At 45.8% G+C, this 16,840-nt stretch overlaps 1 protein-coding gene across 3 annotated transcripts in view; it reads left to right on the top strand.

Annotated features, from left to right (window-relative positions):
- The window catches only part of ZNF592 (zinc finger protein 592), a 54,870-nt gene that overhangs the window by 4,918 nt on the left and 33,112 nt on the right, over nucleotides 1-16,840 (top strand). For 2 of the 3 annotated variants that reach the window (XM_045561635.1, XM_045561633.1), the window contains exon 2: nucleotides 11,031-11,187. The gene's annotated coding sequence lies outside the window, so the exon portion shown is untranslated. Of the gene's footprint in view, nucleotides 1-1,297; nucleotides 1,322-11,030; nucleotides 11,188-16,840 lie in introns of those variants that run through there. The other variant, XM_045561634.1, reaches the window with a different exon arrangement.

Here is a 16,840-nt window from a genome sequence, read left to right as displayed (position 1 = left end):
TCTAACCTGGGCAACAGAGCGAGACTCTGTCTCAAAAAAAAAAAAAAAAAAAAGAATTCCTGCCTTCAGCTCTGCCTGATCATGGTGAGCTTTCTCCTTGGATTGGAATCTTGATGAGGTTTGAACTGTCTTACACTTCTTTCTGCTTCTGCAATACTGGGAAGAGTGGTGGACCCTCTAGAGTTTCCAATTTGTATTTTTCTGTGGTGAAAAATAAAATCCAGATAGACTAACCTAGATTGTGGATTATTTTCCATTTAAAACTCTAAAAATAATATAAGAAATACATATTTATGTAGAAAATTTAGGAAATACAGATAGGTATACAAAGGAAATAAAACTGACTGATAAATCCTACAACCTAGAGCAACTGTTAACATTTTAATATTTTGGTATTTACATTAGATCTTTATCACTATCCCTATCTTTATATGTAAGCTTATTTGAACCTTTTCTTATAACAATAGAAGCGTCTTGACTAGGAGAGAGTTCTGAATATCCATGTCTGTGAGGCAGAGCAATTGCATGTAACCCAAGTCCATGGATGTCTCCGTTTGTGGGCATCTGGTCCAGTGCTCTCCCCTTCACTTGCTCTAGAGGTATAGGATGTGATATCTATTAGCTGATTACTTTTGAGAAATGTTTTCAGAGGAGCAGAGTGCTACTTTAGCCAACCATTTGCTTTAATTTGACAGCAGGGAAGTGTGTGTGTGTGTGTGTGTGTGTGTGTGTGTGTGTGTGTTGAAATGACATATCTGATCCTTTTTATGGCTCAAAGAAAAGTTAATCAATACCTTTTGAGTTTAGTGTCACCACAGAGTCATTCCTCAAAGCTGTCAGCACTTATGGGCTGTCCTTTGCTCACTGTGTGACTTTGGTTAAGTCCCTTACCGTCTCCATTTCAGTTCTGAAGGTGCTGTGTCAAGGTTGCCCCTTCCTCTAATTAACACACTCCATGAAAAGGATGATGCTGTCTATGTGTGTGACTGATTGTGGAAAGACTACCACAGTGTTGGGTGAAGAGAAGGAGTATGTCTGCTGAACAGATTAACTTCTTGTCTCAAATCAGTATGTGTGTGGGTAAAGGGTTTGTATGACTTTAGCTTTTTGTTTTTGAGAGCCCCAGGATTATCGGGACCCCCTTAGAGATTCTGAAACTTTTCTTTAAAAAGTTTAAAAAGTTTTATGTTTATTTTTGTTTTTATTTGTTTTTAACTGAAACTTTTTTTTTTTTTTTGTGACAGGGTCTTGCTATGTTGCCTTGAACTCCTGGGCTCAAGTGATCTTCCTGCCTCAGCCTCTGGAGTAGCTGGGACTACAGGTGTGTGCCATGTCACCTGCCTGAAACTTTTTAAAGTTGTCCAGAGGTGGCATTAAGGGTCCCCCATAAAAATCAACAGGCTTGTGCTGAGAATGCAAGACCTATCTATACCCCAGGTCTAACTGAGAATAGACTTGCTTCTTCTCTGGAGGACAGAGTTCACCATAAGATCGCCTTACCTCTGTGTGGTGGGATTGGAGTGGTTTTTGCTTTATTATTTTTTAAAATTTAAATTTTATTTTATTTTTTTGGAGATAGAGTCTTTCTATATTGCCCTGGATAGAGTGCTGTGGCATCAGCCTAGCTCACAGCAACCTCAAACTCCTGGGCTCAAGCAATCCTCTCGCCTCAGCCTCCCAGAGTGCTAGGATTACAGGTGTGAGCCACCACACCTGGCCTAAGTTTTATTTTATTTTGTTTTATTTTATTTTGAGATTGGGTCTTGGTCTGTTGCTCAGGCTGGAGGGCAGCGGCCTGATTGTAGCTCACTGCAACCTCCAACTTCTTGGCTCAAGTGATCCTTCTTCCTCAGCCTCCCAAGTGGGTGGGACTGTAGGCACACACTACCACCACACCCTGCCAATTTTTATTTTTTAAAGTTTTTTGTAGAGAAAGGGGTCTTCTCTAGCTTCATCCTTCCAAAGTGCTGGGATTACAGGTGTGAACCACTGTGCCCAGCCAACTTTATATTTTCTTGCTTTCACTTGAATTTTATACAGGCTTATATATCGTCTTCAGAAAAACAAATAACTGGTAAATCTACTTTCATTTTAGAGACAAACACAGAATGCCCTAAAGCAAAAATTCAAACTGCCTAAAACTATGACCCTATAGAAGAGGTATGATGTTGGAGTTGGCCGTACTCCCTTGATCCATCAACCCAGTAACCCAAACCTAAAGAATCAAAATGAGACAATTCCACCATGTGACACTCTCCCCATCACAGAAGCCTAATTAGACATCTTCAGGGGAAGATGCCTTTTTGTTAGATATGCTTCAAACAGGTGAATTAGGCTAGCACCTCTGATTGGTGTAGTCGCTGAATTCAGAGATCCAGGGCTTGCACCCATCTGGGAGGAGGTAATAGGAGAGTGTGATTGGCTTCTGGCTTCATTTTTTGGGCATTTTGTTTAGGAGTGCTTCTAAAGAAATCACTCCTTTTCTGGCCTTGGGCGTCTTCCTCTGGAGTACTGGGCTCAGTCTCCCACACATCAACATGGGGGATGCCAGAGGCCTTGGTGTTACAACCTGGGGATCAAGGGACTGTGAAGACAGGGCATTTCCATGTGTAAGCCTCATATGCATTCTTGGGATTTTTCCACCTTTTGGGGGCTCAGCCTACCCTGGGGGTACGGTAGGGAGCTGCTCTTTCCTCATATCTAGTCTTTGGTTGTAGGAACATTTTACCCACATTTCCCTTGGCAAGCTGGAGCTAAACATGAGCCAGTGTAGTGGACTCTGGCTATGCTTTTCTTCCCCTGGTTTGCCGCAGTTTACAGCATTCTACTCTTTTCTGCCAAGTCAGTTCCTGAAGTTGAAGGTGTTCCTTTAGCAGGCCGAAGGATAGAGCGGGACCATAGGGGGAGGTTTTGAAGATAGGTGTCCACTGTAACTGCCTGCCATCCCAGGACTGCTCCAGGGCCTGAAGACTCATCTGAGGCAGAGCTTTGGCATTTTCAGAGGAAGGGGGAGTTGGGGGGTGGGCACTGAGTAGCTATTAAGTTTTTTCTGGGCTTGGCCCAGCCAGGGCTCTGGTCTGTGTGGTGAAAGTCTGCTCTCTGCCTTTGCCTCGTTAGATAGACTCTCTACCCTGAATGGAACTGGCTGAGGTTGTAAAAACCACTTTACCATCTAATACTTCATTAGAGCTATAAATCTTCAGACCCTTAAAACTCTTAGATGTCTGATTAATACTACCATTCTTTTTCTTCTTCACTCAGACCAGTAACACTACCATTGTTTTGTTTTTTTTTTTTTTTTTTTTGAGACAGAGTCTCGCTCTGTTGCCCGGGCTAGAGTGAGTGCCATGGCGTCAGCCTAGCTCACAGCAACCTCAAACTCCTGGGCTTCAGCGATCCTCCTGCCTCAGCCTCCCGAGTAGCTGGGACTACAGGCATGTGCCACCATGCCCGGCTAATTTTTTCTATATATTTTTTAGTTGTCCGGCTAATTTCTATCTATTTTTAGTAGAGATGGGGTCTCGCTCTTGCTCAGGCTGCTCTCGAACTCCTGACCTGGAGCGATCCTCCTGCCTTGGCCTCCCAGAGTGCTAGGATTACAGATGTGAGCCACCCCGCCTGGCCTACCATTGTTTTTAGTTAGAATGTTTTCTTTATTTAAAATCTTGTGGAGCCATTTTGCAACTGGATCATCATTGATTAATAGTCTACAGTTGCTTATGAAAGGCCCACCCTGGGTGGTCTGTGGAGCCTAAAGGAATCATGTGAGATGAACTTTGCCCTCAAGGAGTTCCCCCACTGAAATCAATTAGAGAACAATTTACTTCAGACCAGAAGTGTCTTAAGGGGGCTTTTCTTGCTGAGAGTGATGGTTACTCTCAAACAGGTCACCCTCTGCGATGGCTGGAGTCATCTCTGGGGAACGTTCTCTAGTACCCCAGAGAAAATGGATTGACTGGCCATTTGGGAGGAGAGAGGTTGTGGCAATGATGTAATCTTGTCTTTCATTACCTCGCTTGTCTCCCCTTGACGCTGCTTCCCTAAGTGCTGTACCTGAGTGAAGACGGCCCCTATCCACAGAATATAAACCCCAGTGCCTGGCATTCCATCCTCACAGCTCCGAGCCTCTGAGCCTAAGGCCTTTGCATTTCCATCTTAGAGTTCTCTTTTAAAATATTTACACCCCCTGGGGGAGGTCATACTCTTAGTTAGTTCATCACCAAACAGTAGTTTTAATTACCAGGAATTAATTAAGTCAACTGAGAGAAAGACTGGGACCCAGGCAGGCACTTGGGGGCAAGAGTGTCTGAAGGGACACACTCCTGCAGGGCAGGAGAGAAGTGAGGGCAACAAAAGAAACTTTCATGCATACAGTTGCTACAGGTGAGTGTTGCTGACTCTGGGCCCACCCTGGTGGTCCCGCTGGCTGGGGCGTGGAGTTTGCTGTGAGCTAGCACTGGTACAGGGGCTTTGAGGCAGAGTGGAAATTTCAGCTGAGTCTTTAAGGCTTGTGGAGATTGTTTTTTCTCTCATTTAAAAAATAATATACACTCAGTTTAGAAAATTTGGGAACATTCAGGAGGAAAACCAATCCGTCATAATTCTTCCTAACGACAGACAGCTGAGATATATGGGCAGCGGAGAGTGATCCTTTTAAAATGTAAGCACATCCATTTCTCTGTCGCGAGTCCTCCTGTCGCCTTCCATCATCTACCTCCCACCCCCATCTCCTATGCCTGTTTTAGGGCCTTTCTACTTTTTCCTCTGCCTAAAACCTTTTCTCCCCCATATTCATATGGCTTGCTCTCTCAATTCAGAATTGAGGATGTCTTCACTGTAATTTCTGATTTCAGATGAGGAGCCCTGGTTGAGAAAGGTTGTGTGACTACGTGACATATGATGAATCTGTTTGTGTCTGTCTGTCTCCTCCCAGTGGATTGTTAGTTCTGCATGAGCGGGAACTTAGTATGTCCTGCTCATGGCGGTATCCGCAGTGACTAGAACAAGGCTCAGCACATAGCAGGTGCTCAATATTGTCGACTGACTGAAAGTGCATGAAAGCATGTGCATGTAAGCATGTGCATGTGTTGTGGAGCTGCGGTGGGAAAGGGCAGTATAGCTAGCAGCTGGAGGGGCAGAGGGATGTGGATGGTGTGGAGAGGATGAGGAGGATGCTCTCAGCAGGAATGGCAGTTGGAGACGTCGTCTACTCTGTTCCAGTCTCTACAGTCTCTTCTCTTACTGGTGTTGTTGAGGGGAAGGCAGTGATTTGGCACCATGAGGTAAGTGAAGGGCAGCTGCTGAAATATAAAATCGGCAGACCTGGTCTAGGCCTAGATTATGGAGGTTTTCGAAAACCCGACCCAAGGATTGGGCATGATGTAGCAGGCATAATATAGGAAAGTATTTTAGGTTTCCCAGCAGACTGAGTAGGACCTGATGAAAATGGTATTTGGGAAAGATTAGTCTCAGACGTGCAGGGTGACCGTGTAGGGACAGACCCGATGGGGTGAGGAAAGAGTTAACAAGGCCAGGGGTCGGCAGACATGAAATGGAGCAGATGACATCAGGGAGACTGGATGGAGGCAGCTGCTCCCCAACTGCTGTGTGGCTGCCTAAGGGCTTCCAGTGCCCCCAGCATGGTAGAGTTTAAAGTATTGTCAGTGATTTCAAATGAATTTTGGAAGGAGGTGGGATTATAAGAGTGAATGAGGAAAGAAGAGTCCTTCTTAAGGTGTTGAGGGTGTGTATCAGGTTTATTCGTCTGGTGGTGAGCAGGGGGTGATATCCTGAACTGGCCTAGTCTGGCGGACTGTAATCCAGGACGGGAGCCTGTCTTTCTGGCCGGCTGAAAACCGTTTCCCATGTGAGTCTAGCTGTCGGTGTTCTCGGGCTTTCTTCCGAACCTGCACATATACTAGCAGGGCACCTGAAATCCATTTGTTCAATCACCTTTCAACTTCCTTTTCTATCTCCATAGTTTTATCTGTTTCTCAGAGCTGTTTTCAGCTCACAAACCCACTTGGGTTAGATTGACTAGAAATACTTATTTCTAAATGGTTTTTGTTTCATTAGGCTTCTGGCCTGTTTTTGCCAAGGTGAGAAGAGATTTTGGTATAATCAGCTTCTTTATTATCTTTTGATACAGTCATGTTTTGAGACTGGTGTTTCTGATGTAGTCATTAATTTCTAGAATAAATATTTGAGGGCCTGCTGTGTGCCAGGCCTTATTCTAGGCACTGAGAGTATAGCAGGGAAAAAAATAAAACCGTTACCCTCATGGAGCTCATGTTCTAGCGTGTGTGGGTTTAGAGACAATAAACAAGTGAAAGATAAAGTATGAGAGATGGTGAAAAGTGTCATGGAGAATAATAAAGCAGGGATGGCGGATGGGGGGTTTGGTGGGGGGGCAGATTTTCTATTATATTTATTTATTTATTTATTTATTTATTTTTTTGAGACAGAGTCTCACTCTGTTGCCCAGGCTAGAGTGAGTACCGTGGCGTCAGCCTAGCTCACAGCAACCTCATACTCCTGGGCTTAAGTGATCCTCCTGCCTCAGCCTCCCAAGTAGCTGGGACAACAGACATGTGCCACCATGCCTGGCTAATTTTTTTTTTTCTATATATTTTTAGTTGACCAGATAATTTCTTTCTATTTTTAGTAGAGACGGGGTCTCGCTCTTGCTCAGGCTGGTTTCGAACTCCTGACCTCGAGTGATCCACCCGCCTCGGCCTCCCAGAGTGCTAGGATTACAGGCGTGAGCCACCGCGCCCGGCCTATATTTATTTATTTTTTGAGATAGAGTCTCACTCTGTTGCCCAGGCTAGAGTGCCATGGCATCAGCCTAGCTCACAGCAACCTCAAACTCCTGGGCTTAAGTGATCCTCCTGCCTCAGCTTCCTGAGTAGCTGGGACTACAGGCATGTGCCACCATGCCCGGCTAATTTATTTATGTGTGTGTGTGTGTATATATATATATGTGTGTGTATATATATATACACATATATATATAATTTTAGCTGTCCATATAATGTCTTTCTATTTTTAATAGAGACAGGGTCTCGCTCTTGCTCAGGCTGGTCTCGAACTCCTGATCTTGAGCGATCCTCCTGCCTCGGCCTCCCAGAGTGCTAGGATTACAGGCGTGAGCCACGGCGCCCAGCCAGATTTTCTATTTTAAGTCAGAGAAATCTCATTGATTAAAAGACATTTGAGCAGAGATCTGAAGGAGGTGACAGTGAGCTGTCCATGTATCTGAGGGCAGAGCAATCAGGATGCAGAGAAAAGCAAATGCAAAAGCTTTTGAGGTCAGAGAGTGCTTAAATTGTTTAAAGACCTGCAAGGAAGTCAGTGTGGGGCTGGTGGTGGGTGGAATCCCGTGGTGGCCCAGCCTCTAGTGATTCTGACTTAATTGGTCTGAGCTGGGGTCAGGCATGGGGATTGGTCCCTAGGTGTTCTTGATGGGCATGGGGGGGGGGAGGCGTGCATTGTTATCCAGGTGTTCCTAATGGGCATGGGGGGGGGTCAGGCATGGGGATTGCTCCCCGGGTGTTCCTAATGGGCATCCAGGGCTGAGAGTTACTGGTCTAAGGGTTAAATAAGCCTTGTCCTCTGTATTTGATGGGGAGATTTGGATGGGTAACTGTGAGTAGGAGACTACAGCTGCTCTGCTGGGAAGGCCAAGGCAGGGCCCTGTGATGTTTCCAGGAATAACAGGAATCTTCCAAAGTAATAGAAACTCTTTTCAGTTTATGTACCTTTTCTCCTTTGATTACCTCACCTCTCTGGCCCTCAGTTTCTTTGCATGTAGAGTGAGTGGCTTAAATTTAATGGTTTTCTAGAATCTCTTTGGCTTTGACAGTCCTTAACCTTTCTGCTTCTGGAAGAATCTCTAATCTAGAACAATGGTCTAGGACAATGTTTTCTAATCCTGATCTTATAACACCTAAAGTGTGTCATCATTATGGCAAAGGCTATCGTGAATGTCTCAGTACCACACTGAAGGAAAATTTGTGCCATATCCAGTGGCACCTCGGTGAGATGAGGGTGTTGGGAATTCTGAAATGTGAGAGCTGACCTTCCAGTTCAGAGTTCAGAGTACAAGGGCAGCTTGGTGCTTGGAGGCAGGTGGGAGCCTGAGTGCCAGTCTCAGCTCACTGATGGGCGAGTTCCTTACGAAGTGGGAATACTGTGTTGTAAACTGTAAAGTTCCTATACATCCCAGTGTGAGTATGTGATTAGGATGACCTGGGAGAAGCAGTCAGCCTGGGCCAGGGAAGCCTGATGCTCAGGATTGTGAGCCCCTGTCTGCAGCCAGACGGTGTGATTGCATGTGCGAGGCTATTTGGGTAACTGACAGACCCGATGGCTGGAGGAACAGGTTAACCTGGAGCAGACAACCAGGTGCACTCATCGGAGTACCTGAGAACTCACTATGGGACGTCAGACTTTAGACAACAACTGGCCTCTGGTCTCTGACTTTTGTCCTCAGTTGGACAGCACAGTGTCTGCTTGTTAGTTTATGTTTTGAAATGTGAAGGTCCAAATAAAAAAAAGAAAAACTCAGGGAAAAAAGTTTTCTCTATTTCCTTTCTGTAGAATTGGGATAATTGGTTTCCTTTCCTTCTTTTCTAAATTTTTCCATTAATATTGTCTATATTTCTATTTAGAATCCAAACTAAATACCAGTCTGTCAAAATTAGGACAAAATGAAGTGAAGTGCGAGAATGCAGGATTAGAGTGAGAATGAGCCGAATTAGAAATTCAGGGGATGAGACCTTTTGTTCTGTCATTTGTGGGTACAGGCACTTGATGGCCACTGTGATTTCCCCAGCTTGCCTGCCCGCTGGCCCTGGCCCCACTCCCTGGCCCAGGCGTCCTCAGCCTCAGGGGCATCCCGAGGCTGCGTGGGGGCACAGCAGGCATCACTCCTGTGTCTCGGTCCTCTCCGCAGGCTTCTGACCAGCAGTCTGCTGGGACCCTCAGAGAACTTACGAGGGAAAGCTTGCTGGCCACTGAGGTTGGTGGCATAATACTTAAAAAATACATAGATTTGCTATGTGAAGGCAGTGCTGTAAGAGCTTTACAAACATTTGGTTATTAAGTATGAAATGTCTGATTCCTTTAAGTACTAAGTTTGACAGTTGATATCTCTGACACTTCACTTTGACTCTTCTTGTTTTGTGTTTATTGTGAAGGTACATCCTCAAATCTTTCAAACGCACATTTTGGCTTGTGATTATCTTTCACATTTTTTTAGAGCAATTTTTGTGAAACCGTGGATAAGTAAAAAATTCGTGTTATTTTCGAATATGAGTTCCGTCGTGGAACCAGTGCAGCACAAGCAGCTCGAAATACCAGTGGTTTGGGAAGGATGCAGCTGATGAACACTCAGTACATCGATGGTTTGAGAAGTTCTCTTCTGGTGATTTTTTTTTTTCCTGAGACAGAGTCTTACTCTGTTGCCAGGGCTAGAGTACCGTGGCATCAGCCTAGCTCACAGCATCCTCAGACTCCTGGGCTCAAGTGATCCTCCTGCCTCAGCCTCCCAAGTAGCTGGGACTACAGACATGCACCACCACGCCCAGCTAATTTTTTCTATTTTTTAATAGAGATGGAGTCTTATTCTTGTGTTGGCTGGTCTCGAACTCCTGAGCTCAAGCGATCCTCCCACCTTGACCTCCCAGAGTGCAGGGATTACAAGCATGAGCCACCACGCCTGGCCTGTGCTGGTGATTTTAATCTTGCAAATGAGCCATGTGGGTGACCGGAGACCAAAGTGGATGATGATGAGCTAAAAGCTGTAGTGGAAGCGAATCCATCTCAACCTACGCATGAATTAGCAGCAAGGTTTGACATTACTATTTCCAACAATATTAGACCATTTGAAACAAATCGTTAAGGTAAAGACGCTGGATAGATGGGTTCTGCATGAATTAAACAAGCGTCAGAAGAGAAATCGTCTCAAAACTTGCCTTTCTTTGCTGTCACGACATAAAGGTCAACCGTTTCTACACAGTATTGTTATGTGTGATGAAAAATGGATTCTTTTTGACAATCTCAAGTGTTCGGCACAATGGTTGGATAAAGATGCAGTGCCGAAACACAGTCTAAAACCGAATATTCGTCAAAAAAAGTTAATGGTGTCTGTCTGGCCCAGTGCTGGTATTATCCACTACAGCTTCATGAAACCTGGTCAGTTGATTACAGTGGATGTCTACTGCAAACAATTGGATGACATGATGGGGATGCTTGCGATTAAGCAGCTGAGATTGGTCAATAAATACAGGCCAATCCTCCTGCAAGACAATGCTCAACCACATGTATCACAAACAACGCTGCTCAAACTACGGAGGCTGGACTTGGAAACTCTGTCATCCACTGTATTCACCAGACCTTGCACCACTGACCACCACTTCTTCCAGGCTTTGGACCACTTCTCGCAAGGGAGAATATTCAATTCTCAACAAGCTGTGGAAAACACCTTTTACAATTTCTTTGCCGCTCGCTCTCTGGGCTTCTCCGCTGTTGGCATAAACAAGCCACCGTTAAGATGGCAAAACTGTGTTGATAGTTTAGGTGCACACTTTGGTTAATTGTACTGCTTCTTGTTTGAGATATAATAAACTACCTTTTTGATTGGAAATTGGATATTTCATATTCAATGACCTAATATTAACTCATTTGATTCCTATAATAGCGCATTTTACATACAGGGAAACAGACACAGAGGTGAAGAATCTTGCCCCGGGTCACACGGTCAGTCAGTGGTAGAACTGGGATTTGTACCAGTCTGTGCTCTGAACCACCAGCCTATGACAGGGGAGAGGGCGAACAGGTCTGAGGCTGGGAAAAGTGTTGTCTTTGATGACATTTGTGGCCTGCTTTGAATTTATGTTTGAGGATTTTTTTTCAGGGGCTTACCTTCACTTGGATTATTATTAATAGTTTTTAAAACTATCTTTCCTTACCTTAACATTTACCTTCGGACCCATTAAAAAAATACTTTATTTTTCTTCTTTCCTTAGGTGGTGTTTGGACACTAGGCCATGTGCCTAGGTGGAAGTTTTTCCTCTCTCCACAGCTCCATTCCCCCCAGCAACGCTCGCCACACCCTTGTTTTGAGAACCTCACTAAGGTGTGATGTCTAGGCTGACCTGAGCTGGCCTTGAAGAGCTGAGGAATGTAAGAGACTTTTTCTGTCCCTTGGTGGGTTGTTTTTTTTGTGTGTGTGTGGTAAAAGACATTAGAACAAAATCTGCCATTTTTAAGTGTACAGTTCAGTGGCATTAAGTACATTCACAGTTGTGCAGCCATCACCACTATCCTGTTCCAGAACCTTACATCATCCCATACTGAAACTCTGCACCCGTCAAGTAGTAACTCCTCCTCTCTCTCCTCCCAGCCCCTGGCAACATCTGTCCTACTGTCTGTCTCTGTGAATATGCCTACTGTAGGGACTTGACATAAGTAAAATCATACAATATTTACCCTTCTGTAACTGGCTTATTTCACTTGGGATAGTACCTTCAAGGTTCATCAATCTTGTAGCATATGTCAGAATTTCCTTTCTTTTTGAGACTGAATAATATTCCATTGTGTGTGTGTACCACATTTTGTTTATCCTTTTTTCCATTGATGGATACTGGGTTGCTTCCACCTTTGGGTATTGTGAATAATGCTGCTATAAACATAGGTGTACAGCTATCTTGAGACCCTGCTTTTTTTAAAAAAATTTTTAAGTTTTTAAGATTTTTTAAATTAAAATTTTTTTTTTTTTAGACGGAGTCTTGCTCTATCTCCCTGGGTATAGTGCATTGGCATCATCGTAGCTCACTGCAACCTCAAACTCCAGGGCTCAGGCGATCAATCCTTTTGCCTCAGCCTCCCAAGTAGCTGGGACTACAGTCAAGGGCCACAATGCCCGGCTATTTTTCTATTTTTAGTAGAGACAGGGTCTCATTCTTGCTCGGGCTGGTCTCGAACTCCTGAGCTCAAGCGATCCACCCGCCTCAGCCTCCCAGAGTGCTAGGATTACAGGTGTGAGCCACTGTGCACAGCTGAGACCTTGCTTTTAATTCTTTTGAGTATATGCCCAGAAGTAGAATTCTGGATCATGTGGTAATTCTATGTTTAATTTTTTAGGAACCACCATATTGTTTTCTGTAGCAGCTGCACCGTTTTACATTCCCACTAGGGATGCACAAAGATTCCAATTTCTCCACTTCCTCACCAACACTTGTTATTTTCTGTTTTGTTTTGTTTTTTATTAATAATAATAGCCATCATAATGAGTGTGACCTCGGTGGTTATCTAGTTGGACCACTAATCAGGGGCTGGGTCCCTATTTACTCAAATGTTAAAATGTAGAAAAAATATGATAAACCTCCATGTACTCCCTACCTGGATCCAGATTCAACAGTTACTAATTCATGGCCAATCTCAATTCATTGATATACCCCTCCCTGCTTTCTTCCTCCTGCCTGTGTTATTTTGAGGCCAACCCGAGACATCACATCATTTTATCTGTGAACATTTCACTGTGTGTCTTAGAAAGATAAGGCTCTTAATATTCCATTAGTCTGATGGCAGAAAGGTACACAGGGCTGCTCCTCTGGATACATTATTCCCTGTCATTCCCTTGGATCACCGGGGACATACAGTGGGCGCACAGAACCCTGGATATTGGCTCTGTTGCCAAGCTGGGTTGTGGGTGAAAAGCCACAGGGCTGGAGCCCTGCTTTCCTGCAGAAGGCTGATTGCCCTGAAGTCTGAGCAGTCGCGAAAAAGCCCACTGCAGGGCTCTGTGGTGCATGGCTGTCATCCCAGCTTCTTGGGAGGGGCTGAGGCAGGAGGGGGGATCACTTGAGACTAGGGGTTTGAGGCCAGCCTAGGCAACATAGCAAGACCCTGTTTCTGATAAAAAGAAAAAAAAAGAATAAAAGAGAAGAGCCATTCAGATCTCTGTTAAGAGAAGAAGGAGAAAAGAAAGCAGAAGAGGGAGATAAGGGAGAGAACAAGTGAGGGAGAGGCAGAGGGAGGAAGGGGGAGAGAGAAAGCGTACTGTGGAGGAAGAGTGGGGGAGAGGATGAGAAAGAGTAGAGTGCACGTGGGTGCGTGTGTGTGTGTGTATGTGTGTGTGTGTGTGTGTGTGTGTGTGTGTGCGCGCGCGCGCGCACGTGCACGTGTGCAGGAGAATGGCAGTGAGAGAACAGAGCACCTGGGAGAGAAGCTCCTTACTAGCTCCTGTGGGGATGCAAAGCAACCACAGAGCTACCCCAGGACTAACAGCACACTGCTGTGTCCCCCCAGCCTCTCGCTTCTGGGATCTCTGGGACTAGCTGTCTGCGGTAGGCGAGACTGGCGTGACACATACATGGGTGCCAGAGACGGGAAAGAGTGAGCCTGTAGAATGGCCACTTTCTCTTTTCTGCACGCTTTGCTTAGGGAGGGGTTTGGGTCCCAGTGGGTCTGAGGCTGCTGGCTTCTTGTTTACATGTGGGGGTCCCCACTACCGAGAGATGATACTTTTCCAAAGTTAGGGGGGAGGCACTGCCCAGGTTGGTGTGTGAATAAGAGGAGCACTGTCCCACTTTTTTCAAATCTCTGTGTCTTGTTCCCTTCTAACAAAGTGTGGTGCCCAGTAAGTGCCAGGGCAGCGAGGGCCCAGGTCACACAGGATCAGTTTTTATCCGAGTTCTCAGCTCGGTGTGAACTTGCTGCCTATGTCGCAGTCAGCTTCGTAGTCCTGCATAATCCCAACTCCTTCCAGTTTTCTTTTTCTGTCTTTTTATCTATTGAAAACTGTAACAGCTATATTGGTACATAAGTTATATGCCATATAAGCTGCCCATTTAAAATCTATAATTCGGTGGTTTTTAGTCTGTTCACAGAGTTGTATTGCCTTTTCTTAAGACTCAGGACCACCCCATGTGCTCCTCTTCCCTGCGGTTCTCAGAGCCACCCTTCCCTCTCCACTGCGTCATGCTGATCCCACCCTCAAGGCAGATGACATTATCATGGCGACATTGGCCAGTAGGCATCCCCACTGATACAATGTTTAATTTAATCAGCCCTTACAGGGCCCCAGGATTCATAGACAAGGGTTACTTTGGGTAGACCCCTTCCTGCTGGTGATCTTCCTATCAACACTGAAAGTCTCTCTATTTATACAAGGTTTTAAAAAGCAAAACACCCAAAAGGTTGCATATTTGCCAAATTTTTGACTGATAATAAACCTGCCCAGGAATCCGTGAATATCTTGAGCAATCTAGTTCTGGACAAATGAGCTGTCAAATTGTTCCCCTTTCTAATGGTGGATTGTCCTCCAGTGAACACACCGGAACTTATAAACAGACAGTACAGTAGTGAACGGGTGTGTATGTCAGATGGTGATAAGTGCTGGGAAGAAAAATAAAGCAGAGTAAAGGGGTGGGGATTGAGGGCGGGGGTGGGGATTGTCTCTCACGGAGAATGGTCATGGACAGCTGCTGACAAAGTGACGCTGGAGTAAAGGCCGGAAGGAAGTAAGGAAGTAGGCCCGCAGAGATCTGGGGGAGGAACATTGCAAGCAGAGGGAATAGGAAATGCAAAGGCGCTGGGGCAGGAGCATGCCCGACATGCTGGAGGAACGGCAACGTGGCCTTGCGTGCCTGGCAGACGCGGTGAGAGAGGCGTAGGAGATGGTGCTGTTAGATCATCTGGTGTGCAGGCTGCATTTCACTCCGGATGAGACTGGGTGGCACTGAAGGGTTTTGAAGAGAGGACGGACATGAACTGATGTGTGTTTTATTTTTATTTTTTGAGACGAGGTCTCACTATGTTGTCCAGGCTGGAGTGTGGTGGCTATTAACAGGCACAATCGTGGTACACTGCTGCTTTAAACTTTTCAGCTCAAGCGATCTTCCCACCTCCGCCTCCCAAGAAGCTGGGACTACAAGCACACACCACCAGGGGAGCTGGCTAATTTTTAAACTTTTTTTGTAGAAATGAGGTCTGGCTAAGTTGCCCAAGCTGGTCTCAAACTCCTGCCTCAGCCTACCAAAGTGCTGGGATTATAGGTGCCAGCCACTGTGCTCAACCTACATGTGGTTTAAAAGTAGTACTTTGGGCTGGGCGCGGTGGCTCACGCCTGTAATCCTAGCACTCTGGGAGGCCAAGGCAGGTGGATCGCTCGAGGTCAGGAGTTCGAGACCAGCCTGAGCAAGAGTGAGACCCTGTCTCTACTAAAAATAGAAAGAAGTTATAGGGACATCTAAAAATATATATAGAAAAAAATTAGCTGGACATGGTAGCACATGCCTGTAGTCCCAGCTACTCGGGCAGGCTGAGGCAGGAGGATTGCTTGAGCCCAGGAGTTTGAGGTTGCTGTGAGCTACGCTGACGCCACGGCACTCTAGCCAGGGTGACAGAGCGAGACTCTGTCTCAAAAAAAAAAAAAAAGTAGTACTTAGGCGACTGTGTTGAGAATGACTAGGAGAGGCAAGGGTGGAAGCAGGGAGACCAGTGAGCAGGCTTTTGTGGGAATCTCGGGGAGACATGAGATGGAGGTAGTGAGAAGTGGGTGGACTTGGGTATATTTTGAAGGTGGTGTTGACAGGATTTGCTTGTGGATTGGATGAAAGGTAAGAAGGAAAGAGGTTTTGACCTAAGCAGCTGGGAGGATGGAGGTGTCATTTACTGAAGTGGGGAAGTCTGTAGGGGGAAATTAAGAGTTACATTTTGGACATACTAGGTGTTGGATGCCTATTGGACATCCAAGTAGAGATCCAAATGTAGAAATACTGGTTAATAATTCAGTAAGTGCCTTTTGAGGGGCTTATCGAATAGCAGGAGAGAGAAGGTTTTATTGAAATAACTGCAGTAAAGGTAGAAAACTATGTTGTGAGGAAGAATAAATAAAGCAAAAGGGAGCACAAGGGAGGGTGAGGTGACGTCTGTAGGATTCTGTGCCCTTGTTGAGCCTTCAATGGCACCCACAGGTGTTTTCAGGGGCTTGTGTGTGGGTGCTCAAGAGTAGGGTCTGGGCTTTCAGCTTTGTGTCCTCAGTGGCAGCCATAAGTCTTGGGATTTGGTAACTGTTTGAGGGGTGAACTTCCCCTCTCTGAGCCTCGGTTCTCCATGTATAAAATGAAGAGGTTGGATTAGACCGGTGTACTAGAGTGAACCAGGAAGCTTAAAAAAAAAAAAGCAGGGACCCATCCTAGACGTATTGAGTCAGAATTTCCATGCCTGGAGCCCGGGTATCTGCATTTTAAAGTCACTCCCCATGTTACTCTTTTGCAGTCAGTCCAGCAGCAGCCTGCAGACAGGCATTTGGAACCCCCTGGGCCAGATAATTCCTGAGGTCCCCTTCAGTTCTAACATCCTGTGAGTCTTGTTAGAATGCTTGCGATGTAATTCTGTTCTTGGGAAGGGGGATCTTTGGTTGGGGTGGAAAAGGCATGGTGGGAGGGAGGAGAAGCTGCCTGTGGGCGAAGGCCACCTTGGGCAGGGCAAGCAGGGGCAGGTGCCTCAGCCAGGGAGCTGGAGAGGCACTGAGGAATGGTTCTGGGAGTGGTGGGAGCAGTGACAGCTCATCTGCCACTGGGAGCCAGGTGTGTTAGGTCCTGGAAATGGAGGGAAGGATATGACCCCAACTTTGAAGAGGCTCACAGGCTACTGGAAGGACTGACAAGAAAACTCATGATTCCAGCCCACTGTGGGCAGTGCTGCCTTCAAGGAAGGATATCCCAGGTGTCAGGAGAAAGTAGAGGAGGAGGAGGAGGGCAGAGGACCACTGGTGTCACAGCACTAAGGAGGAGGGGACCCTAGAGGTGAAGCTTGGGGATGAGGAGCT

The sequence above is a fragment of the Lemur catta genome, chromosome 9 (assembly GCF_020740605.2).
Source record: "Lemur catta isolate mLemCat1 chromosome 9, mLemCat1.pri, whole genome shotgun sequence".
Lineage (NCBI taxonomy): Eukaryota > Metazoa > Chordata > Mammalia > Primates > Lemuridae > Lemur > Lemur catta.
This window is presented reverse-complemented; position numbering and strand designations above follow the sequence as displayed.